Raw genomic sequence first — 27359 nt, forward strand, 5'->3', positions numbered from 1 at the left:
GAATCAGGAATCAGGTACTTCTCATAATATTAGTCCTGTCAATAAAGACATAAGAAAGGCGGTGTGCTTGCAATTTATATTGTAGTTCTGATTTTAAATATATTATTTGGATAGATGAGAGAAGTCCAGAACCTATTTCTTCATGCAAAATTTCCTTGTGCTAGAAACAGAATGGCATAAAAACCTCGTATTTTTCTTCATTTTACAGTATTCAGCTATTTCTGCCAAATCCAAGAATCGGACGGAGAAATTCTCTCCTGCCTTTTTCAGATTATAGAATTCTGAATAAAATGAGATCATTCGGAACACTCTATCGCCAATGAGTACTGAGTTATGATTTTTCGAAAATTAGTAAAACTTAAAGAAAAATAAATTCTGATAATTTTTAGTTTTTGATCAACAATATCTTCCGATTGTTACCATCTAGATGTATGATTCAAAATTCCTCTGGGCGTATTTTTGTGCTCTGCTATCTGAGATCAGGTAAAGCACTCTTTATCATATAGATTTCCAGGTACACCTGACAACAATGCTCCTTGTATTGTGAAAAACACCTAATTTTCAGCTTCAACCATCATCACCAGCTACATTGCCTTCACATTGATATTTCGCTGAATTATATAAGTTCTTGAGATTATGTTCTATAAGAATTCCCCGTTAGATCTCATTTTATTCAGAATCCTATTATCTGAAAAAAGGCGGGAGAAAGTTTATCTGTCTGATTCTTGGATTTGGCAGAAATAGCTGAATACTGTAGAATGAATAAAAAAATACGAGGTTTTTGTGCCACTCTGTATTTAGCACAAGGAAATTTTGCATGAAGATATTGGTTCTGGACTTCTCTCATGTATCCAAATAATATATTAAAAATAAGAACTTTAATATGAATTGCAAGCACCAATGTATATAGTGACTGTATTATATTCTCGGTAGCTATGCTTTTTTGGTTCATGTGAAGAATCATGTAAAGGATTGTATTCAAAAGATGCAATCATGGCAGAAACGTTCCCCTTCCTGAACTTGGTTGAAAACCAAGTTACGATCAACAGAAATCACAGCTTTTTCTACCAAGTTCAGGGGCAGCTTCATAAATATAATATAAATATACTTATACTCAGAAATAAATATACTTCATATATATCTCTTTATTCACATTTTCAAGTTGAATTATTATTTCCGCTACATGATCAGGAAAATATAAATTTCGAGTTTTCATTAGATCAAGAAACTTAGATCTAATAACATGTAGGAAAAGAGGCCTTCTGCTCTTGGAGTTGTCTGTAATGAAAATAGATTATTCATCTACTCAGTTGGCCTAACATAACTATTCCCAAAAATGAATTGATGAATGGTTTTCATTCATTGACAGAAGCCTGTGAACCTGTCAAAAGGGCCGGCTGTTGTTTGCTTGCAGGTAAAGACCCCAGACATGGTCCCAAAATCCCTCTTTTTCATAGTTGATTCCACAATTACTGGTTCCAAAAATCCGGTCACCTTGCAAATCTGAACGCAATCTGAAGAAATAATTACTGTTAGGCTTTTTTTTAATGAAGTGATTGAAGGGTACAAGTAGTTTTCAATTCGGAAGAAAAGCTGAAAATCAAAAAACTAATGTACAGTATGATAGTCTAGTCCTTCTTGGCCTTGGATTTTTAGAATGATTCGGAATGTTTCCCAAATCACACTAATACAGTCACAACTGTTTATTATCACCCTTCAGCACTTACTGCATGTATCTATATATTATATGGTGCACTCGTATATTGATGAACTTGTAAGTTGATTCAGAAAAATAGTGTTTGTAAATAAGTTGATTTAGTAAAATGAAGTGTTCTCTGATCTACTCAAAAGCAGATCAGTCATGTTAGAAGCTTAGAACAGCAGTAGAAGCAGTAGACAATGGAGTGTATAATAATAACTTCTCTAGAAAGAGAAGGCTGATGTGTGAGTCAGCGAGTTGATTGTGAGAGAGTGCTGCTACTGTAATAATGAACTTCTCTAGAAAAAGAAGGCTGATGTGCGAGTGAGCACGTCAATTGAGAGAGAGTAGTGCTAAGAAGACCAATGTTTGTGAGCCAGCAAGGTATTTTACTCCGTTCCCCATCTCATCCGATATTCTGATGAGTTCGACTTTCCTTGGCAGCCAAAAGTATATTGGTCTTAACGTAAATGTTATATAAAATAGGCGCTAGTAAACTTCCCTGTGGTACTCCTACATCGCATCCATGAGATTGACTGGTGTATTTATCTAATTTTACAAGAAAAGAGCGGTTATGTAAATAATTCTTGAACCAATCATAATCATTGTAACCAGAAATACCAATCTTATTCAATTCATTTGAAAGAAACTGGTGATCGAGGGTATCAAAAGCCTCTGAATAGTCAATGAATATAGCCAGTACATAGCCAGCAGTCTATTATTAAGATGACAGTTAATTACATTTGTAAATTCGACAAGAAGCTGCTCAGTGCCTTTTCCTTTTTGAAAACCATATTGAGAATTAGTAATTATTTCATTGGCTCTAAGGTATTTGTTTAAAGATGCAGATACATATTTTTCAAATATTGTTTCAAAGATTGGGAGTTTAGCAATAGGCCTGTAATTTGCTAGACAGCTGCGAGGTCAACATTTGTGTATTAGTTTGACTATGGCTTTCTTTAATGGCTCTGAGAAAATGTCCTTTCTTATACTCAAATTAATCAGATTGGAAGTTGAATTACATAGTTTTTCTCCTATTGTCTGCACATCGAGAACTCTTATATTATCAATACCTGGAGATTTGTTTTTATTCAAGTTATTGATTATTTTCAAAACATCATCTGAGTTTGCTTTTTCAATATGGAGACTTCGATTTGTAGGTGTATGTATATTTTGCATTAGTATATGCGGGCATTTGTGTACTATATTGTTTACGTTCCTCCTGAATGATTCCGCAAATTCATCACAGATATTTTCCTTAGAAAACAAGCCATCAAACTCACGTAAGATAGAGTGGTCAGAGTCATCTCTTGCCCTTCGCCCCAGAGTCCCATTTATGCATTTCCATTTCAGTTTGATGTCGTTCTTTGCATTTTGATAGTTCATTATGATGAAATCTCTTTTCCTATTTTTATTAATTTATTCACTCTATTTCTGAACGCACAGTGTTGTAGTTTAAAAGTTAAATTATTTCTATTATTTTTTCAACGTCTAAATAATCTATCCCTCTCTTTAAGCTGATTATATAAGTCGGTTGTCATCCATTCATTCTTAAGAATAGGATCATCATTTGAACGTTTATTTTGATATTTACTAGTTGTAGCTGATTGATAAGCTTCATCAAAGTTTGATGTAATAAAATCATATATTAGAGTGTAAAAGGTCTGTTATATTCCAATCTACATGATCTAGTAGCTCAAATAATATCAATCTATCTGTATATTCATTTAGAATTTTATTGAAGTTATCTGTATCATTGCAGAGTGGAACTATTAAATGTAGAGTACATGCGATAATGTAGTGGTCTGAAATTTTTATGTTGATAATGCTGGTGTCCACATCAACATCATCATAAGTCCTGACAAAAATATGGTCGATGGATGATTTGGTTATTATGTTTAACCTAGGCTCCTCACGAGTAACAATGGAGATACCTTTAATACATCCAAATGGATTTAGCATTGAATAGATTCATATAAAATAATATTATGATCATTCCTTTTCAAAAGATCTAGGTTTGTATCTCCCACTATAACAAGGTTAGACCTATTATCAAATTGTAGAATCAAGTTCTCCAGATCTGAAATAAAATCAATCTTCCTAACACAATGAGGTCTATATAAAGCTATTATATTAAATTTATATCCGCTTATGGAAAGGATAAGGCTCAAATATTCGAGATTTGTTATAACAGTTTGAGGGTTGAAGATATTGCAAGAGATTTCTTTTTTTAAGAAAATAGCCAATCCATGTTCATTACTTTCAGCAGAGAATTTCAAGATAGATTTATAGCTTCGTATTCTAAAAGTACTGCTTATAGAACTGTCAATGTTTATTTCAGATATAGAGATGTAATGTTTATTACATTAATAAATATTTTAAGAATTTATAACCTGTGTTTCTCTGTGAGTCGACCACCTATCACTATGTATATTTACTGTTTTAACAATGACACTGAATTTTCAAACTCTGTTAATGAAAAAAGTTGAAATTACTTTCAAGAGCACTGATCAACTTTGAGTTATCTAAATTACCAAATTATATTTTATTCCAATGTAACTCTCAAGTTCTAAAATATTTGTTGTATAGTTGACCGAATATAGTGAGGTTCATGCTACAACTTGACTTGCTTTTGTCTGTCTGTATGTAACACGATTACGGCCAAATGCATTGATAGAATTCGATGAGATTTGGCAGGAATATTCCTTTTTCAACTGCGCATTGATGTTGAAAGTTTTTTGAAATTTTGCATTTTAAGGATAATATAAAAAGAAAAGGAATTCCTTCATACTCTGGTATCACTATATATATATACATCCATATATATATATATATATATATAATATATATATATATATATATATATATATATATATATATATATATATATATATATTTACGTTTTTGTGCCTGTTGTGGGTCCAGTAAAATTTCAACTCTCATGTTGTTCCCCGGGACCCCCAATTTTAAATTTGATCAGATAGTCACAAAATGAAACTATTATGTTATACCTGAAGAACTTGACTCACTGAATGGTTCTATTCTACTCAATTTATGATATATTCATCCATAATTAATCTAGATCCTTGTAAAATTATTCACCTCATGATGGTCCTTTCTAACCTCCAAAGTGCTTATATAATTCTGCTATATAAAATCTACTCCTATGTTGGGTCTTGAGTGATTTGGCGCCAACATTGGAGTTGCATGCAAATTTTACACCTCAAGAAGGTCCTTTAATATTATAATTGCTGCGTGAAATGTGCTCCTATGTTTGGTCCGCTGAGCTGTGTTGCCAATTCTTATATAGTAAATAAATTTCACTCCTCATGAAGGTCCATCAAACGTTGCCATACTTCGTCTTTGTAATAATGATTCGAGATTTGTTTGAATCAACCAGCGACCGACTCTGTGAACTTGTAGTGCACATAACTCAAAACATTTTGTAGAGCATTGTCAATAAACTAAGATTTTCATATATAAAGAAAAAAAATTGTACAAGCACTGTTTTTTTATGCATTTGAAGTTGATTAATAAAGTTGATTTACTTATTTATTTGAGGTTGCATAATAAGTCAAGCATGCTCAATAAATGTAGAAATCTAGGAGATTACCCTGAAACCCCAATGAGCTGTATCAGTTGAAAGGGAATTACCGAATTAAGAGCTGTTTGCACAGTCAAAGCTCAAACTGAATTTAATCAGCTGGTGGCTTAAACTCAAACTGTAACACATTATGACAAACAAGACTTGATACGGATTCAATCCAGTTTGAGATGGAATTTTCGTTTAAACTGTCACTGTGCAAATGGCCCTTAGAGAGACAATAACAACTATAGAACAAGTACAGTTTTCACGAAATGAAATTTTTCAAGTTCAAGATGACAGACAAAAAGCACTACATTATGGAATTTTTGGGAATACAAGGCACGTGTTCAGGAGCTGCAAGCTTCAGTGAGTGGCAAGGTCGGTGAATGCTGATGGTGTGAGTGACCATAAAGTTTTTGAACATCCCTTCTCTTGAGAATTATATAGAAAATGGGCTGTTAATATAAAAGAATTTGACTTTTGGGTATCTATCAATTATTGGAAATTAAAAAAAATGTATTTGACTTCCTCATCAGAAATTAACCACACTAATCTTAAGGTATGAACATCTGAATAAAATTGGGGAATGGCCATAAAATTCAAACTTATTTGCTGGAATAATGTCAAGGTTTCGATTGTTAAAACTGAATGAAGACTTTTGGGCAGCATGCCAGGTCTTTGAATGAATTTTAATCACAATACCATCTTGACCACACACTGCCTATTGTTATATTGATTTTAGAATTATTTCATGTATCAATCAATTCAGTTTATTGCAGTGACATACACAAGGAAGTACAATAATAAAGGACTACTGGAATCATTTAAACATTGAATGCTACAAACTGTTACTACATTTGCATTATAATGACCAATGTACTCCAACATCTTCCAAGTATGACAATTATTCCTTATAGAATATTAGTGAGTCTAACTTCAATCTCTAGAGTATTATCAAATTATATAAATTAATTGATTTGTATACAAAGTATTCATCCATAGAAGTGTAGGTTCATTCCTTAACACAAGGTGGGTCTTTTCTTTGGCTCTTTACAACTCGTGTTGGTCCGTTCAATGGTAAGAATATACTCAAGTATGTTATGTGATAGAAATCTTAATTACTGCTCAACTGTATATTATATAAATTGTACCTGATTGGATACAGATATGAAGAAACATGTGAAAAATATGATTCCAAGCTCGGAAATGCTAAAAATGCATTCATTTCTTCATAGAATAAAATAAGAACTCAAAGTTCAGCTGAATGTCTGGTAGGGATTACAGATATTACTCTATTTTTATTCTAAACCAGCATCACATTTGAAAATGCTTATAACTTTGTAAAATTTGGACAGATTGATTTAAAAATTTAGAAGAATCTCAAATATATGAAAAAAACGTTCACGATTTTTTGTAGAATTTTCCCATGACTCCTCCACCTCCCTAAGCCGAAAAAGCATAATTATTATGAGAGTTGTGACGCTAGGCAGAAATTTTCAAAAGTTGCGCTTTGTTCAGCTGTCGCCCGCCAAGGAACTGAATTGGATAACTTTTCCCGCGTAACAACGCTATTGGGTAGTTGAACTTGAACCGGCAAGTTCAAACGATATGCATTCATTTTATCTCTCCATAAAAGTGGAAGCCGTAGATAACACCAAGTTACTTGGAATACAAGGTACTGGCCACGTGCATCTCGATCTTTTAATGATCAGAGTTGGATGATCGGTGTGACATCATTGGTACTTTAAATATCTATTCTTCCTATATTTCCAATGTTAAATTGAGCAGCTTTGTAAGTCTTTTTCTCAAAAAGTGAATAATTTTCAAGTCCCATTGACATCTCCTACGACTCATACAATATTTATCTTTAAATTTTTCAGAAATTCAATACTTTTGGACAACTGGATCTTTCAGAATGATTGATTTTGTAAGAGCCTACATCGAATACCTGTTGCTCTCTTATTGAAAATTAACATGCTTTTCCTGGCTCTTTTGTAATTCAATTACTCAATGCTAATGAATTCGATGAATCGATCATTGAATAAGGTATTAAAAACATGAAACATTGATTGTACTATTATTTCCTTCACAATCCTTTATCTTGTCTGTGTACTGTATATCATATGTAGAATCAATAGAACTTCTTGCCTAATCCCTTACGAGGAACTCTTTTTTCAGGAGAATTATGGCTTTCACATTGATGGTTTTGATGAGGAAATAGTTTTCTGGTTGAATCTTTCTAATTGGGAACTATAACAAAAAATATAAGGGCGAATATTATATTAAAGCATGGATTGTGCGTGAGGAATTCTCAATAATTGTATTGAATACTTGCTCTCGTATTTGTGAGAGGAATTCTCAATTGGTACTTATTGTAGAACTCTCATTCTTTATTTATTTGTGAAAGGGAAAATCAAATCTTCGTGATCCAATAATAATGAATTTAATGAAAATGAATCATACATTGAAAAGTATGCGTATGAATATGAATTGATACTATGAGTATCCTACAATATATTCCTTCTAATAAACTTGATAATTCTATGAGACAAGTGATCGGTTGAATGCCTGTTTGAAAGAATACGAAAGGATGACAATATCTTTAATCAACTCTGAGGGCATTTCTATTCTAGGAATTGAACTCTCATAAACTTAGAACAGGATAATGTGCGTGATGAATTCCAATTATTTTCAATCTCCACATTATTTTCCTATAACCGGAGAGATAATATAGTTGGGCATATTTAAAGATATTTTTTCAAATTGCAAATTATTCAGTTCATAATGCATTTATGAATGTGAGTGTTATACTATCACCCCATACTCCCTTTTGTTCCATATATTGGGGCTTTCTACCACATAGAGTGTGAGTTATGTATATGTGATAAAAATTATGTTACTAGATTGTGCCTTGGTCACTGAGTGTAAATAATTTTGAATCCAATAAAGTTCTTTATCGAAAATTAAATTGGAATTTAATTGTTGATCAATCCAATCGATTGGTAATAACAAATGAAATCATCAAATATCATAAGGGAGGAGAGTGGTGCGCTTATCATCTTCATCCGTTGATCATCCACATTCTCCTTTCAAATCACTGATGGAATGCCCTGCACTAACAACCTTTATTCTCTGCAACCGCTCTTGATTTTACTTTTATCTAATTAATATTAGCTTTTCCTTTATATGTCTTCTGCATTGAGATTGGTATTAGAATCAATTTTGAAAGGATAGATATTGGTTGAGTTTGCAGAAGAATATCACAATGAACAAAGGAAACAGCTCGAATGTGTACAACGTTATAAATAACGAGAAAGCTCGAAATAACTATAAAGTATTCAAGCCAAGCCTAATTATTATGCTGATAAAACAGTGATTGAAGAAGTATAGGTCTATATTATCACTCACAGTATTACTTGGAGAAATAGGCTACATTCAGTACCTTTTTCAACTTTATAATTGTTGGGGTATTAAAACTTTGAATAGAAAACCTCCAGTAGAAAACCTTTGAAGCCATTCATCTTTTCAAATGTTGACAAATAAAATCTATTCCTTCCTTCTACGAGTATCCCTTCTCGCAGGGGTGCCCACAAGGGGGGGTCATGGCGCAATTTGCGCCATCAACATTTTTGGTGGGGGGGGGAGGATTTTTTATATTCTAAGTCAACATTTTGAATCATGGCTAAAAAATCAAGGTATTGGATAGAGATATCCTAATGTAGTTAATTTTAATACTTTTTCCCAACTTTACAATGTTATATTCTGCAAAGTGTAACTCAATATAAAGCATAAAAAATACAATTGATAATAATATGTTGTATGCAGGAATTTTAGTAATTTTAAGCCTATGAGTTTGAAGGTAAATCTTTGAAAAAATAAATTATAACTTCATCATCCACTATTATTCTGATTTCCTTTGCTTAATTTTAATTTTCAATGGTCCTGTGTTTGAGTTTCCTTGCTGTTGAAACCTAATTTTCTTAAAAGCACAATGATAAGTTAAATTGTAATGTACATTTTAATCTAATAATTATTTTAATTTCGAAGGCGTTTTATGATGATATTAATGTCTCTGGAATGGGAATGCAATTATAAACAACATCGCAAACTAAAAGAATCTCCTCTTCCATGTGAGATGAATGATTTTTGTGAAAATATAATCGTGAAGTAAGATACTTTTGATTCAAAAAATCAAGAAATTTTCGATATTTTTCTCATTTTTATAGTCTTGACAGTTTTTCGATATGAACAGTGATGCAAGATCAATTAATGGCAACTCAGCTTATAGAGCATGAAATTTTCTCTCATTTAAGACCAATCGCAAGTTTCTATCATGTATTGTACTCATTTTAAAGACTTTTTAATAACAGTAAAATCACAAGAAAAGTTAGAAAATAGAGATCATTCAATTGGCTGTAACTTTTTAACGGCATTGAAAACAGAAGTATAATTCATGGGAGTGAAAAGAAGAGAAAATTCATCAGAACCTCGACTACTTTCTGGACTTTTTATCTGAAGTGTTCCACAAGATACGCAACGTTGCATATGCGAGACTGTGAAAATGGGGGAAATATCACAAATTTCTCGCACATTCAAAGTTGTGTATCTTGTGGAACACTTCAGATAAAAAATCCAAAAAGTACCTAGTCCTGTGCGACCAGTCAATTCATTGGAAATAAAATTTTATTATATTTAATATTATATAGAGAATGCTTTATCTCGTTAAATTCAAGGTTCTCGAGATTAAATGGAAAACTTAAAAAAAGTCCAAAATTTTGGGGGTGAAGTCGCCCTCTGGCGTGTGAGCAAATTTCAGATTAGAGTTTAGCGCCCCAAAATACAGATAGAACCATCGAAAAAAATTCTTTCGGGGCTGTTTCCTGAAAAACGACCATTTGACTGGACTATAAGTTGTTATCCTATTATATTAAGCGAGCAATTTCTGTATATCTGTTCGTATTTTTCTATTTTTCCATCTGTTTATCTGGCTATCTGGTTATATGCTGGTTATTTATGTTCAACGGATCTTGGAAACGGCTCTAACGATTTCCACGAAATTCTGAATATAGTAGGTTTATGATATCAAAATTCGATTGCACCAGGTCTCATCCCTGAGAAAACTCCCTGAAGGACATGAAAAGGATAATTCATCCTTGGAAAAACAGATGATGATTTTGTCGTCTGTCGATAACAGAAGATGCGTGTGCCTGTGTGGGAGATCAGCTGTGTAATCAATTAGCTCATTGTATCTCGCGAGAAATCTAGAAATTTTAATTGACTCGATCAAAATACAGTAATCTGATTTGTTGACATGAGATGGTATATATCATAATATCCAAAGTTAATCATTACTTTACAGTTCTAAGTGATAAGTGAGTGTTATTTTGTTATTCAATTTGGTATGTAAACAATCTAAATTAGAACTTTTATGTTTTCAAATATTTGGACTGAAAATTTCACTTGAATTCAAGTCTATGAAACATAACCTTCTTTTTGGAATATCAAATATTCCAACTATAAATTTTATAGTGAATAAATCAAAATTCGGGGAAGAAACAGTTTTGGGCTGTGCCTGTTAGTCCTTCCCCAATCATTTCAAAGAATTGAGTTCTGTGTGTTTATCAATGAATAAATAATGAGCTTGGTGCCCCGATATTTGGTATTAATAGATAGAATTTACGAAATGTACTTGTTCAGATGGTATCTTTATCCCAAAAACCAAACCATTTGAAGATTCAAGTTCGACTTGTGTTATTATTTACTCCTGTAATGTTAAAAAGTAAATACTACCAACAACAGAACATCAGGGACAACCTGTTCCAATTCATAATAAATATCGGGGCACCGAGCTCCGCTCTGGGGTACCTACAAAAGCATATAAAAATTATCAAGAAAGAAGAAATTATAATAAATATTCATAGTTCATATAGAAAGGTTCTATCTTATCACAGTGGATTGAGATTAATTCGCAGAGGAATGCAAGAATTTCTCTCTCAAAAGCATGTTAAATTTTAATCCTGATTAATGTCACGAGAACCAAATAACAGAAGACAATCTCAAAAAGATAGCTTATCTGATTGGTTCTACTGGAATTAATCAGGATTGAAATTTAACCGGCTTTTGTACAACTGCCACTAAGTACCTGATTGAATTAGGTACAAAAGTTCAACAGCTGAGTCATAATTTTGTCCGAGTCCTACACACATGCACTCGCTCACTCACTTCCATTATCAACAGACGTCGAAATTATCAGCTGTTTTTCCAAGGATGAATAAATTCTTTTAATGTCCTCCAGCGAGTTTCCCCAGGGATGAGAACTAGTGCAATAGAATTTTTATATTATAAACATACTATGTTCTGAATTTCGTGAGAATCGTTAGAGCCGTTTTCGAGATCCGGTGAAATACAAACATATGAACATCTAAACATCAAAACATCTAAACAGAAATTTCTCGTTTAATAGTATAGGATTTAGAATACCTCAACTTGCCGATATTATATATTGTAGCCTATGAATAAAATCGTTCCAAATTTGTATGAATGTTAACCAAAATTGCTATGCAATATTCTTTTGCAATAAAAGAATATCAATGATATTATTATTCAACTTTTTATAAGTACCTGACCTTTACATTTAAAAAGCAAAGCCTCCCTTACTTATCTTTTAATATCAGTAGAGGGAAACTGAGAGCGCAAGGCCACTTTTTTGCTCGAAATCCCCTCCCCCCTCTCCCCCACCTCAATCCCGCCACCCTTTCCCCACGCCTGTAGGGTGGGGGTGTTCTAAAAATAGATTTCCCCTCCCCCTTGCTAAGTGGTGGTGAGGGGGTTGAAAAGAGAGAGATATATCTTTCTCTCTCTCTCTTTCTAAAAATAGATTTCCCCTCCCCCCTGCCCAGTGGAGGTGAGGGGGTTGAAAAGAGAGAGAGATATATATCTTTCTCTCTCTCTCCTTCCCCTTGCCCAGGTAAGGGAAAAAAAATTTCCCTTTTTGGAGGAAAAATTCCCTCTCTATACTGACAGATTAAAGTGAATCCATATTTCTACATCTAATGCTATACTGACAAATTGAGGTGAATACTAGATGAGGGAAAAAAATCTCTTTGAGAGGGAAAAATTCTCTACTGTCAAATTAAAGTGAATCCATATTTCTACATCTAATGCTATACTGTCAAATTAAAGTGAATGCTAGATGAGGGAAAAAAATATCTTTGAGAGGGAAAAATTCTCTACTGTCAAATTAAAGTGAATCCATATTTCTACATCTAATGCTATACTGTCAAATTGAGGTGAATGCTAGATGAGGGAAAAAAATCTCTTTGAGAGGGAAAAATTCCCTTGGTGACAGATTAAAGTGAATCCATATTTCTACATCTAATGCTATACTGACAGATTGAAGTGAATTGAGAAATTCTCCCTCTCTCTCCCAGTATAGATTAGGGGGATATAGAGGGAAAATTTCCCTTTGAGGGAAAAATTCTCTACTGACAAATTAAAGTGGATCCTTCACTCTATACTAGTGAATCCCTATCACTCTATTGCTTAATAATGGTTTGCTTTCCACCTGACTAGCTGCAATTGAGAATTCATTGAAACTTGTACAATCAAAATTCTCACTCATTTTTGATCTTATTAGCTTGAGCGATTAGAGGCAAGTGTGTGTGAAGAACGCGTGCTACGAGGGCTCATGATGTTTAAAGGCAGACTCAAGAGAGAGAGGAGGATACGCCCCCTTCGCTTCTCACAACCAGCAGACGGCTCTAGCCAGATGCTGCATCTGCTTTCTCCTTCTTTTACTCACTCCATCTCTTACCCTCACCCTATTACAAAAGGCGAGTAAAGGAGACAAGCGTTAACTAACTTCCATTTTGATCGAGCGTTCCTATACTGCCAGATTAAAGTGAAACGCTTCTCTCTGGCCCAGCATTATGAAAGGCGAGTGAAGGAGACAAGGAGTAACTAAGTTCCATTTTGATCGACCGTTCCTATGCTGTACTAGTGAAACCACATGCTTCTCTTTGCGATCTTTGCGTTATGAAAGGGGAGTGAAGCAGACAAGGATTAAGTTCCATTTTGATCGAGCGTTCCTATACTATACTAGCGAATCCTTCTCTCTAATGATATACTAGTGAATCTAGTATAAGTTCTATAATGCCTCATATTATGCTTGCTTTCCAACTGACAGTGAAAATTTCAATCCCAATTGCCTTGTTGAAACTCGTTGAAGCTTGTGCAGTCAAATTTATCGTCAGTGGCACGTGTGCTCGTGAGCGTGTCTCTCGTCATGCGCTCTGCAAGCTTCCCCTAGAATAACTCCTGCAGCGAAAACCGTTACATTCTGTTACATGAAAAAATGTCTAGGTCGATTTATCATCTGTGACATGTGTTTAAAGTTCATGATAGTTCACTCTCTCTCTCTCATAATATGTCATTCTTTTACAAGATTTATGCAATCAATCATAGTCAAAAATTTCTAGACTGAAATTTGAAGCAGCACATGTTTAAATACTTCACTCTCTCTCATAATATGTCATCCTTTTACAAGATTTATGCATGTATCAGATTGCTATGTGCTTATAACATTGCTTGAATGATAAGAATATTATTTCAAATCTGAAAAGGTGAATGCAATTTGAAAAGGGGGAGGTGCGCCCACCCACATCTGCAGGAACATGTGCCAAAACAGATGTAGGAGGGAGCGAGCGAGAAACCAACGCCGCTTGGGTGTACGGCTGTGTGTGTGTGTGTGTGTGTGTGTGTGTGTGTGTGTGTGTGTGTGTGTGTGTGTGTGTGTGTGTGTGTGTGTGTGTGTGTAGCGGTAAAGACTACTGAGCATGCTCGCAACAAACTATAAAAGACGCAGTCACCTTATTTAAATATCATTCACAACAGAGCAGCTGAACCATTTCTTCTTCTTCTGTGTGTTTCTACTATTCATTACAAACTTATCAACAACAACAACAACAGGTAAGAATTGAAAACAATTTTTATAGAAACAATATTACAATTTATTGATCTATTCACACATACATACATCTATACAATTTGTAACACATAGGTCATATGTATACAGATATAAAAATTGTTAAGCAATAACAACTTTTATATCCGACTAATTTGCCAACTTATGTGTTACTAGCAACACATAATTTTTACAGTTGATGTTAAAATGTTCTATTTTTTTCTCTGCTAATGCAGGAAGCAAATATTTGAGGTAGATACACCTCACATTTGCATCCTGCATTCCTTATTTTTAAAATTACACGTCGACCGTGTTTATTGGTCTCCTCTCGAGCTCCGATGATGCGGTACGCTAGATCCTCCTTTAACTCCCTCAGCGGGATCCACGGTCTGGGTAGAGGTTTGTTTATGAGTTGGACAAAGTCCAACTCTCCCGCTCCCTTCACCTCCTCCATTAACGGCACGAGTGAGGAGTCCTCGTCCATTACAGCTCGTTTCTGTTGAAAAATATTTGATTAGTGTCTTATTTGTTTCAGATCATACAACAGATCAAGATCTCTACATCAGATTATCATCGAATTGTCATCATCGAATTCTCTGCATAAAGTGAGTAATATCAGTTATTGAAATAACATTGTTGCATGATCAAGTACTTTAAACAATAATTTCTAATCAGTTCAAATAATATCCCCTTTGCATTCTAATCAGTTCAAGGAAATATTGCTAACATTGTTGCATAATAGATTACTTTAAACAATAATATCTATTCGCTTCAAATAATATTCCCTTTGCATTCCAATCAGTTCAAGGAAATATTGCTAACATTTATGCATGATCCAATACTCTAAACAATAATATCTCATAATTCAAATTCCTTGCATTCTAATCATTTCAAATAATATTCGTATCAAATAATCAAAGACTTGTATGTGCACAGATTTTTTTAAAATCAATCACGGAAAAAATCTGTGCATACACAAGTTAATAATATTTGTTGAAACTAACCTTTGTTTTAGAGTAGATTGACTCCTCCTCCTCTTCCCCGCTAACCTCAGGCTCGTCCCCAAACACCAACTTCCTCTTCGCCTGCTTCTGCTTGATGTTGTTCGAGAGGGTAGCTAGCACCGCACGCCGAAGACGGAAAAAAAAAAATCTCGTCTAGAACTCAGCATGAGACAGTGAAAACACATGCTAGAAGCTGAAATCCCCCATGTCAACTCACTTAAACATTCTCGAATGATTTCTAATATTATTAAATATTTCACAACATTTCAAGATAGAGGCTCACTTTTTTTGAATAGCATTCTCGAATGATTTCTAATATTATTAAATATTTCACGGCATTTAAACATAGAGGAATAGCATTTTCGATTGATTTCAGTTCAGTTATTAAATATTTCACAACATTTCAAGATAGAGGCTCACTTTTTTGAATAGCATTCTCGAATGATTGATTTCAGTTCAGTTATTAAATATTTCACGGCATTTCAACATACAGGAATAGCATTCTCGATTGATTTCAGTTCAGTTATTAAATATTTCACAACATTTCAAGATAGAGGCTCACTTTTTTGAATAGCATTCTCGAATGATTTCAGTTCAGTTATTAAATATTTCATTGTTTTCACAGCATTTTCTCACCTCTCAACTCGAGTTCCGAACCTCATAACCAGTTGAGCTCTCGTCGAGACAACACAGCTGAGAGGAATCAATCTGAAAGGAGTCAAAGGCGGTATCTACACCTGAGAGGAATCAATCTGAAAGGAGTCATAGACCGCTATCTACACCTGTACCATAGCCCGCTATCCACACCTGTACCATAGGCCGCTATCTACACCTGTACACTCGAGGAGATTCACGCAGCATCAACCAGTACATGTAAGTACATTTTTACTTTGATTTTATCCTCTGAGGAGGAAAATTGTGCTCCGAGGACAATTTTTGTCCTCCGAAGACAGTTTTTGTCCTCGGAGCACAGTTTTTGTCCTCGGAGGATAAAAAATCTTCTACAATATACTGCATGCATGCGATCTCACTTCACACTCTATGTGGTAGAAAGCCCCAATATATGGAACAAAAGGAAGTATGGGGTGATAGTATAACACTCACATTCATAAATGCATTATGAACTGAATAATTTGCAATTTGAAAAAATATCTTTAAATATGCCTAACTTTATCTCTCCGGTTATGGAAAATAATGTGGAGATTGAGAATAATTGGAATTCACCACGCACATTATCCTGTTCTGAGTTTATGAGAGTTCAATTCCTAGAATAGAAATGACCTCAGAGTTGATTAAAGATATTGTCATCCTTTCGTATTCTTTCAAACAGGCATTCAACCGATCACTTGTCTTATAGAATTATCGAGTTTATTAGAAGGAATATATTGTAGGATACTTATAGTATGAATTCATATTCATACGCATACTTTTCAATGTATGATTCATTTTCATTAAATTCATTATTATTGGATCACGAAGATTTGATTTTCCCTTTCACAAATAAATAAAGAATGAGAGTTCTACAATAAGTACCAATTGAGAATTCCTCTCACAAATACGAGAGCAAGTATTCAATACAATTATTGAGAATTCCTCACGCACAATCCATGCTTTAATATAATATTCGCCCTTATATTTTTTGTTATAGTTTCCAATTAGAAAGATTCAACCAGAAAACTATTTCCTCATCAAAACCATCAATGTGAAAGCCATAATTTTCCTGAAAAAAGAGTTCCTTGTAAGGGATTAGGCAAGAAGTTCTATTGATTCTACATATGATATACAGTACACAGACAAGATAAAGGATTGTGAAGGAAATAATAGTACAATCAATGTTTCATGTTTTTAATACCTTATTCAATGATCGATTCATCGAATTCATTAGCATTGAGTAATTGAATTACAAAAGAGCCAGGAAAAGCATGTTAATTTTCAATAAGAGAGCAACAGGTATTCGATGTAGGCTCTTACAAAATCAATCATTCTGAAAGATCCAGTCGTCCAAAAGTATTGAATTTCTAAAAAATTTGAAGATAAATATTGTATGAGTCGTAGGAGATGTCAATGGGACTTGAAAGTTATTCACTTTTTGAGAAAAAGACTTACAAAGCTGCTCAATTTAACATTGGAAATATAGGAAGAATAGATATTCAAAGTACCAATGATGTCACACCGATCATCCAACTCTGATCATTAAAAGATCGAGATGCACGTGGCCAGTACCTTGTATTCCAAGTAACTTGGTGTTATCTACGGCTTCCACTTTTATGGAGAGATAAAATGAATGCATATCGTTTGAACTTGCCGGTTCAAGTTCAACTACCCAATAGCGTTGTTACGCGGGAAAAGTTATCCAATTCAGTTCCTTGGCGGGCGACAGCTGAACGAAGCGCAACTTTTGAAAATTTCTGCCTAGCATCACAACTCTCATAATAATTATGCTTTTTCGGCTTAGGGAGGTGAAGGAGTCATGGGAAAATTCTACAAAAAATCGTGAACGTTTTTTTCATATATTTGTGATTCTTCTAAATTTTTAAATCAATCTGTCCAAATTTTACAAAGTTATAAGCATTTTCAAATGTGATGCTGGTTTAGAATAAAAATAGAGTAATATCTGTAATCCCTACCAGACATTCAGCTGAACTTTGAGTTCTTATTTTATTCTATGAAGAAATGAATACATTTTTAGCATTTCTGAGCTTGAAATCATATTTTTCACATGTTTCTTCATATCTGTATCCAATCAGGTACAATTTATATAATATACAGTTGAGCAGTAATTAAGATTTCTATTACATAACATACTTGAGTATATTCTTACCATTGAACGGACCAACACGAGTTGTAAAGAGCCAAAGAAAAGACCCACCTTGTGTTAAGGAATGAACCTACACTTCTATGGATGAATACTTTGTATACAAATCAATTAATTTATATAATTTGATAATATTCTAGAGATTGAAGTTAGACTCACTAATATTCTATAAGGAATAATTGTCATACTTGGAAGATGTTGGAGTACATTGGTCATTATAATGCAAATGAAGTAACAGTTTGTAGCATTCAATGTTTAAATGATTCCAGTAGTCCTTTATTATTGTACTTTCTTGTGTATGTCACTGCAATAAACTGAATTGATTGATACATGAAATAATTCTAAAATCAATATAACAATAGGCAGTGTGTGGTCAAGATGGTATTGTGATTAAAATTCATTCAAAGACCTGGCATGCTGCCCAAAAGTCTCCATTCAGTTTTAACAATCGAAACCTTGATATTATTCCAGCAAATAAGTTTGAATTTTATGGCCATTCCCCAATTTTATTCAGATGTTCATACCTTAAGATTAGTGTCGTTAATTTCTGATGAGGAAGTCAAATACATTTTTTTTAATTTCCAATAATTGATAGATACCCAAAAGTCAAATTCTTTTATATTAACAGCCCATTTTCTATATAATTCTCAAGAGAAGGGATGTTCAAAAACTTTATGGTCGCTCACACCATCAGCATTCACCGACCTTGCCACTCACTGAAGCTTGCAGCTCCTGAACATGTGCCTTGTATTCCCAAAAATTCCCTAATGTAGTGCTTTTTGTCTGTCATCTTGAACTTGAGAAATTTCATTTCGTGAAAACTGTACTTGTTCTATAGTTGTTATTGTCTCTCTAAGGGCCGTTTGCACAGTGACAGTTTAAACGAAAATTCCATCTCAAACTGGATTGAATCCGTATCAAGTCTTATTTGTCATAATGTGTTACAGTTTGAGTTTAAGCCACCAGCTGATTAAATTCAGTTTGAGCTTTGACTGTGCAAACAGCTCTTAATTCGGTAATTCCCTTTCAACTGATACAGCTCATTGGGGTTTCAGGGTAATCTCCTAGATTTCTACATTTATTGAGCATGCTTGACTTATTATGCAACCTCAGATAAATAAATAAATCAACTTTATTAATCAACTTCAAATGCATAAAAAACGGTGCTTGTACAATTTTTTTTCTTTATATATGAAAATCTTAGTTTATTGACAATGCTCTATAAAATGTTTTGAGTTATGTGCACTACAAGTTCACAGAGTCGGTCGCTGGTTGATTCAAACAAATCTCGAATTATTATTACAAAGACAAAGTATGGCAACGTTTGATGGACCTTCATGAGGAGTGAAATTTATTCACTATATAAGAATTGGCAACACAGCTCAGCGGACCAAACATAGGAGCACATTTCACGCAGCAATTATAATATTGAAGGACCTTCTTGAGGTGTAAAATTTGCATGCAACTCCAATGTTGGCGCCAAATCACTCAAGACCCAACATAGGAGTGGATTTTATATAGCAGAATTATATAAGCACTTTGGAGGTTAGAAAGGACCATCATGAGGCGAATAACTTTACAAGGATCTAGATTAATTATGGATGAATATATCATAAATTGAGTGGAATAGAACCATTCAGTGAGTCAAGTTCTTCAGGTATAACATAATAGTTTCATTTTGTGACTATCTGATCAAATTTAAAATTGAGGGTCCCGGGGAACAACATGAGAGTTGAAATTTTACTGGACCCACAACAGGCACAAAAACGTAAATATATATATATATAATATATATATATATATATATATATATATATATATATATATATATATATATTGATCTATATATATATAGTGATACCAGATTATGAAGGAATTCCTTTCCTTTTTATATTATCCTTAAAATGCAAAATTTCAAAAAACTTTCAACATCAATGTGCAGTTGAAAAAGGAATATTCCTGCCAAATCTCATCGAATTCTATCAACGCATTTGGCCGTAATCGCGTTACATACAGACAGACAAAAGCAAGTCAAGTTGTAACATGAACCTCACTATATTCGGTCAACTATACAACAAATATTTTAGAACTTGAGAGTTACATTGGAATAAAATATAATTTGGTAATTTAGATAACTCAAAGTTGATCAGTGCTCTTGAAAGTAATTTCAACTTTTTTCATTAACAGAGTTTGAAAATTCAGTGTCATTGTTAAAACAGTAAATATACATAGTGATAGGTGGTCGACTCACAGATAAACACAGGTTATAAATTCTTAAAATATTTATTAATGTAATAAACATTACATCTCTATATCTGAAATAAACATTGACAGTTCTATAAGCAGTACTTTTAGAATACGAAGCAATAAATCTATCTTGAAATTCTCTGCTGAAAGTAATGAACATGGATTGGCTATTTTCTTAAAAAAAGAAATCTCTTGCAATATCTTCAACCCTCAAACTGTTATAACAAATTTCGAATATTTGAGCCTTAACCTTTCCATAAGCGGATATAAATTCAATATAATAGCTTTATATAGACCTCATTGTGTTAGGAAGATTGATTTTATTTCAGATCTGGAGAACTTGATTCTACAATTTGATAATAGGTCTAACCTTGTTATAGTGGGAGATACAAACCTAGATCTTTTGAAAAGGAATGATCATAATATTATTTTATATGAATCTATTCAATGCTAAATCCATTTGGATGTATTAAAGGTATCTCCATTGTTACTCGTGAGGAGCCTAGGTTAAACATAATAACCAAATCATCCATCGACCATATTTTTGTCAGGACTTATGATGATGTTGATGTGGACACCAGCGTTATCAACATAAAAATTTCAGACCACTACATTATCGCATGTACTCTACATCTAATAGTTCCACTCTGCAATGATACAGATAACTTCAATAAAATTCTAAATGAATATACAGATAGATTGCTATTATTTGAGCTACTAGATCATGTAGATTGGAATATAACAGACCTTTTACACCCTAATATATGATTTTATTACATCAAACTTTGATGAAGCTTATCAATCAGCTACAACTAGTAAATATCAAAATAAACGTTCAAATGATGATCCTTTTCTTAAGAATGAATGGATGACAACCGACTTATATAATCAGCTTAAAGAGAGGGATAGATTATTTAGACGTTGGAAAAATAATAGAAATAATTTAACTTTTAAACTACAACAGTGTGCGTTCAGAAAAAGAGTGAATAAATTAATAAAAATAGGAAAAGAGATTTCATCATAATGAACTTTCAAAATGCAAAGAACGACATCAAACTGAAATGGAAATGCATAAATGGGACTCTGGGGCGAAGGGCAAGAGATGACTCTGACCACTCTATCTTACGTGAGTTTGATGGCTTGTTTTCTAAGGAAAATATCTGTGATGAATTTGCGGAATCATTCAGGAGGAACGTAAACAACATAGTACACAAATGCCCGCATATACTAATGCAAAATATACATACACCTACAAATCGAAGTCTTCATATTGAAAAAGCAAACTCAGATGATGTTTTGAAAATAATCAATAACTTGAATAAAAACAAATCTCCAGGTATTGATAATATAAGAGTTCTCGATGTGCAGACAATAGGAGAAAAACTATGTAATTCAACTTCCAATCTGATTAATTTGAGTATAAGAAAGGACATTTTTTCAGAGCCATTAAAGAAAGCCATAGTCAAACTAATACACAAATGTTGACCTCGCAGCTGTCTAGCAAATTACAGGCCTATTGCTAAACTCCCAATCTTTAAAACAATATTTGAAAAATATGTATCTGCATCTTTAAACAAATACCTTAGAGCCAATGAAATAATTACTAATTCTCAATATGGTTTTCAAAAAGGAAAAGGCACTGAGCAGCTTCTTGTCGAATTTACAAATGTAATTAACTGTCATCTTAATAATAGACTGCTGGCTATGTACTGGCTATATTCATTGACTATTCAGAGGCTTTTGATACCCTCGATCACCAGTTTCTTTCAAATGAATTGAATAAGATTGGTATTTCTGGTTACAATAATTAAGATTGGTTCAAGAATTATTTACATAACCGCTCTTTTCTTGTAAAATTAGATAAATACACCAGTCAATCTCATGGATGCGATGTAGGAGTACCACAGGGAAGTTTACTAGCGCCTATTTTATATAACATTTACGTTAAGACCAATATACTTTCGGCTGCCAAGGAAAGTCGAACTCGTCAGAATATCGAATGAGATGGGGAACGGAGTAAAATACCTTGCTGGCTCACAAACATCGGTCTTCTTAGCACTACTCTCTCTCAATTGACGTGCTCACTCGCACATCAGCCTTCTTTTTCTAGAGAAGTTCATTATTACAGTAGCAGCACTCTCTCACAATCAACTCGCTGACTCACACATCAGCCTTCTCTTTCTAGAGAAGTTATTATTATACACTCCATTGTCTACTGCTTCTACTGCTGTTCTAAGCTTCTAACATGACTGATCTGCTTTTGAGTAGATCAGAGAACACTTCATTTTACTAAATCAACTTATTTACAAACACTATTTTTCTGAATCAACTCACAAGTTCATCAATATACGAGTGCACCATATAATATATAGATACATGCAGTAAGTGCTGAAGGGTGATAATAAACAGTTGTGACTGTATTAGTGTGATTTGGGAAACATTCCGAATCATTCTAAAAATCCAAGGCCAAGAAGGACTAGACTATCATACTGTACATTAGTTTTTAGATTTTCAGCTTTTCTTCCGAATTGAAAACTACTTGTACCCTTCAATCACTTCATTAAAAAAAAGCCTAACAGTAATTATTTCTTCAGATTGCGTTCAGATTTGCAAGGTGACCGGATTTTTGGAACCAGTAATTGTGGAATCAACTATGAAAAAGAGGGATTTTGGGACCATGTCTGGGGTCTTTACCTGCAAGCAAACAACAGCCGGCCCTTTTGACAGGTTCACAGGCTTCTGTCAATGAATGAAAACCATTCATCAATTCATTTTTGGGAATAGTTATGTTAGGCCAACTGAGTAGATGAATAATCTATTTTCATTACAGACAACTCCAAGAGCAGAAGGCCTCTTTTCCTACATGTTATTAGATCTAAGTTTCTTGATCTAATGAAAACTCGAAATTTATATTTTCCTGATCATGTAGCGGAAATAATAATTCAACTTGAAAATGTGAATAAAGAGATATATATGAAGTATATTTATCTGAGTATAAGTATATTTATATTATATTTATGAAGCTGCCCCTGAACTTGGTAGAAAAAGCTGTGATTTCTGTTGATCGTAACTTGGTTTTCAACCAAGTTCAGGAAGGGGAACGTTACTGCCATGATTGCATCTTTTGGATACAATCCTTTACATGATTCTTCACATGAACCAAAAAAGCATAGCTACCGAGAATATAATACAGTCACTATATACATTGGTGCTTGCAATTCATATTAAAGTTCTTATTTTTAATATATTATTTGGATACATGAAAGAAGTCCAGAACCAATGTCTTCATGCAAAATTTCCTTGTGCTAAATACAGAGTGGCACAAAAACCTCGTATTTTTTTATTCATTCTACAGTATTCAGCTATTTTTGCCAAATCCAAGAATCAGACAGATAAATTTTCTCCCGCCTTTTTTCAGATAATAGGATTCTGAATAAAATGAGATCTAACGGGGAATTCTTATAGAACATAATCTCAAGAACTTATATAATTCTGCGAAATATCAATGTGAAGGCAATGTAGCTGGTGATGATGGTTGAAGCTGAAAATTAGGTGTTTTTCACAATACAAGGAGCATTGTTGTCAGGTGTACCTGGAAATCTATATGATAAAGAGTGCTTTACCTGATCTCAGATAGCAGAGCACAAAAATACGCCCAGAGGAATTTTGAATCATACATCTAGATGGTAACAATCGGAAGATATTGTTGATCAAAAACTAAAAATTATCAGAATTTATTTTTCTTTAAGTTTTACTAATTTTCGAAAAATCATAACTCAGTACTCATTGGCGATAGAGAGTTCCGAATGATCTCATTTCATTCAGAATTCTATAATCTGAAAAAGGCAGGAGAGAATATCTCCGTCCGATTCTTGGATTTGGCAGAAATAGCTGAATACTGTAAAATGAAGAAAAATACGGTGTTTTTATGCCATTCTGTTTCTAGCACAAGGAAATTTTGCATGAAGAAATAGGTTCTGGACTTCTCTCATCTATCCAAATAATATATTTAAAATCAGAACTACAATATAAATTGCAAGCACACCGCCTTTCTTATGTCTATATTGACAGGACTAATATACGGTAGCAAATATTATGAGAAGTACCTGATTCCTGATTCACCAAAACAAGTGCAGATCACCATGTACAACGGCCTGTAAACAACTGAACAATGGACAGTTGATAACTGTCTATTTTTCTATTTAATAAACAATCGAACTCATTTCTGGTCAATTATGAATTTAATAGAATCTACCCAGTGGCGTAACGTTTCCAAACCGTGCGCCCACGCAAAAAAAATTCCGGGCACCTCTTCTAAAATCGTACCACCTTTCTCCAGCCCCCTTCTCCATTAATCCTAAGCATTAAACTCTAATGTGAACGTAATCTTTCATGAGTGAATTACATAACTTAGTTGGAAAAAATAAAACTTGTTCTCGATTGAATCCTACAATTCAATAACACGATTCGAGAGGAACTGAACCACTGAATGTGAATGGGGATTGCAAATGAAATAATGAATTGAGTAAGCTATTATATAGTATGGCTAAATTTTACCACGCGAGCGAACTCTGTATCTCAGCTATTTTTAGAGATATCGATTCAATTTTTTTTACTTGAAAGAGAACAAATTTTTTATTGCAGAAATTTTCGTTGAAGCATGAACTATTATTCATTCATGTTATCCAATAACTTACTTTTTCTCGAGAATTTACGAATGATTGGTGGTTTTCCAATTACAGTTTAAGAAAAAAACGTGTAAAACTTGATCTCTCCAAAACTAAATTTTTCCCGGGTAGTATCATGTAAAGTTCTTGGGTTGAATTTGAATTGCCATGCATGGCCGAACGTGGATAATAAAGAATTCGATGAGAGAAGAATGAACCATGTCTCCCAAATCGCTGTACAAATAGAATATAGTACAGATTTCATGTGATATTGAAATGAAATGGGAATAAATAATAATATCGATGTCAAACTACTGTATAAGCATATAGAATAATAGAGCATAATGAATATAGTATATAACATAAAACACATTAGCACAGACAAGAAGACGGGCAATATCTCATTGAACAAAAACAATCAATTGTTTCGACGACAGAAAACCAGTTTTTCAGTGCTCCGGTTGTGTGTGAGTGTGTGTACTCACAATCATAGCAGTTTGGGACTGTGTTAGTGAGTTCGACCACACTTTTTCAAAAGGCTAGTACGGAATTGAAGCTTTCTCGATTGAGAGTACTTTGCAGGTACTTCGTTCTAGTGTGTTTCGGACACTATTTTCCAACCGATAATCATGAAAATGGTACCAAACTGTTCAGAAAGATTTGGACATCTCGCGCCGTACCGCCAAATTCCAATTTTCCAACTATAAAATGACTTTCAAATTCGATAAACTTGGAGAGAATTTGGCAAAGTTTGACGTTCAATAGAATAAAATTGATAAGTGATATTAAAATTTGGTGGTACAGCCCGAGATGTCCAAATCTTTTTGAACAATTTGGTACCATTCTCATGATTATAGGTTGGAGAATAGCGTCCGAAACTCGCTAGAACGAAGTGCCTGTTTCAGCCCTTTTTCCAAATTATAACATTGCTCTTAATGGATTGCCATCTGTGATAAAAAATGGAGAGCTCTTCATGTATGCAGACGACACTGCTTTGATAGTAGCCCATAAAAAATTCAAAATAGCTGAAAAATTGATTCAAGATGACTATAATAATATTCTTTGATGGTCACATGATAGGAACTTGATTATAATCATCCTTAGTTCATCTAATACCCCATACTCCTTTTAAATTCCTAAAGTCCCAGTTACATGAAAATTTTTTTTTCTTAGTTTATTGTTAAAGTTAGCATTCATTCTATTTATGTATTTTATTATTTGTAGGCACCTGCTGTAAAATCTTTTAGGTTTAGCGGGACCAATTTTGTAATGCTTTTTACTGAATAAAATGATTGATTGATGATTGATGATTGAATGATTGATGAAATGTATTCATTCTCAAGTTTCATCCTTGTGGAACCTGGACCCTTGAAATGTCATCCTCCTCATCCAGTGTGCTGAAAACCCCAAATAATAATTATTATTTAAACGAAAATCCAAATTAAAAGCTGTAATTCAACCCGAAGACTTTTATGCTACTGCAAATATTGACAACAGAGTAAACAGCTATATGAAAATTCGATGAGCGCTACTATCCAAAAATTATTTGTCAGCCAGGGAATCGAACCCAGAACCTCCTAATTGCCGATCAGGAATGCTTACCCTTACACTGAAATGACAATCCCTGGATAGCAGCGCTCATTTTATACGAAGCCATAGAGGCCAGCCAGTCTACAGATGGAAATTACTGAGATATTGCAATTATTCAAATGCTAATGAATTAATAATTATTATTAAACGAAAATCCAAATTAAATGCTGTAATTCACCTCGAAGACGTATGCTACTGCAAATATTGGCAACAGGGTAAACAGCTAGATGGAAATTGGATGTGCACTACTATTAAAAAACTAATTGTCAGCCCGGGTGTCAATTCCCAAATGAAACAAATAATTTTTGAATAGTAGCACTCAACGAACTTCCAACTAGCTGTTTACCCTGTTGTCAATACTTGCAGTAGCAGAAGCCTTCGAGGTGAATTTTCTTTTTAATAAATAAATAATAAATCATTTTATTCATGGAGGCAACAGGTAAAACCCCATTTTGCCTCTTTCACACATTACAATCATACACTATACAATCCAAAAATGTATTTTAAGAATTAAGCATGAAGAAATGTTAAAAGACAAGAAATGTAATTTAAGTGAAATAATAAGAAATAGAAATTAGATGAATAAAAAATACTAAAAAAAGTATATCAAATGAATGAGAATGAAATTAAATATAAGATTTTAACAATTTTAGAAAACTTGAAATCAATAATTACTGTATTCAATTAATCAATCACCAATAAACTACAATAAATTAATCAATAGGCCTGGAAAATAATTATTCAATTGATCAATAGTTATCAATAAATCAAACAAATAAATCAATATTT

The sequence above is a fragment of the Nilaparvata lugens genome, chromosome X, assembly GCF_014356525.2.
Source record: "Nilaparvata lugens isolate BPH chromosome X, ASM1435652v1, whole genome shotgun sequence".
Classification (NCBI taxonomy): domain Eukaryota; kingdom Metazoa; phylum Arthropoda; class Insecta; order Hemiptera; family Delphacidae; genus Nilaparvata; species Nilaparvata lugens.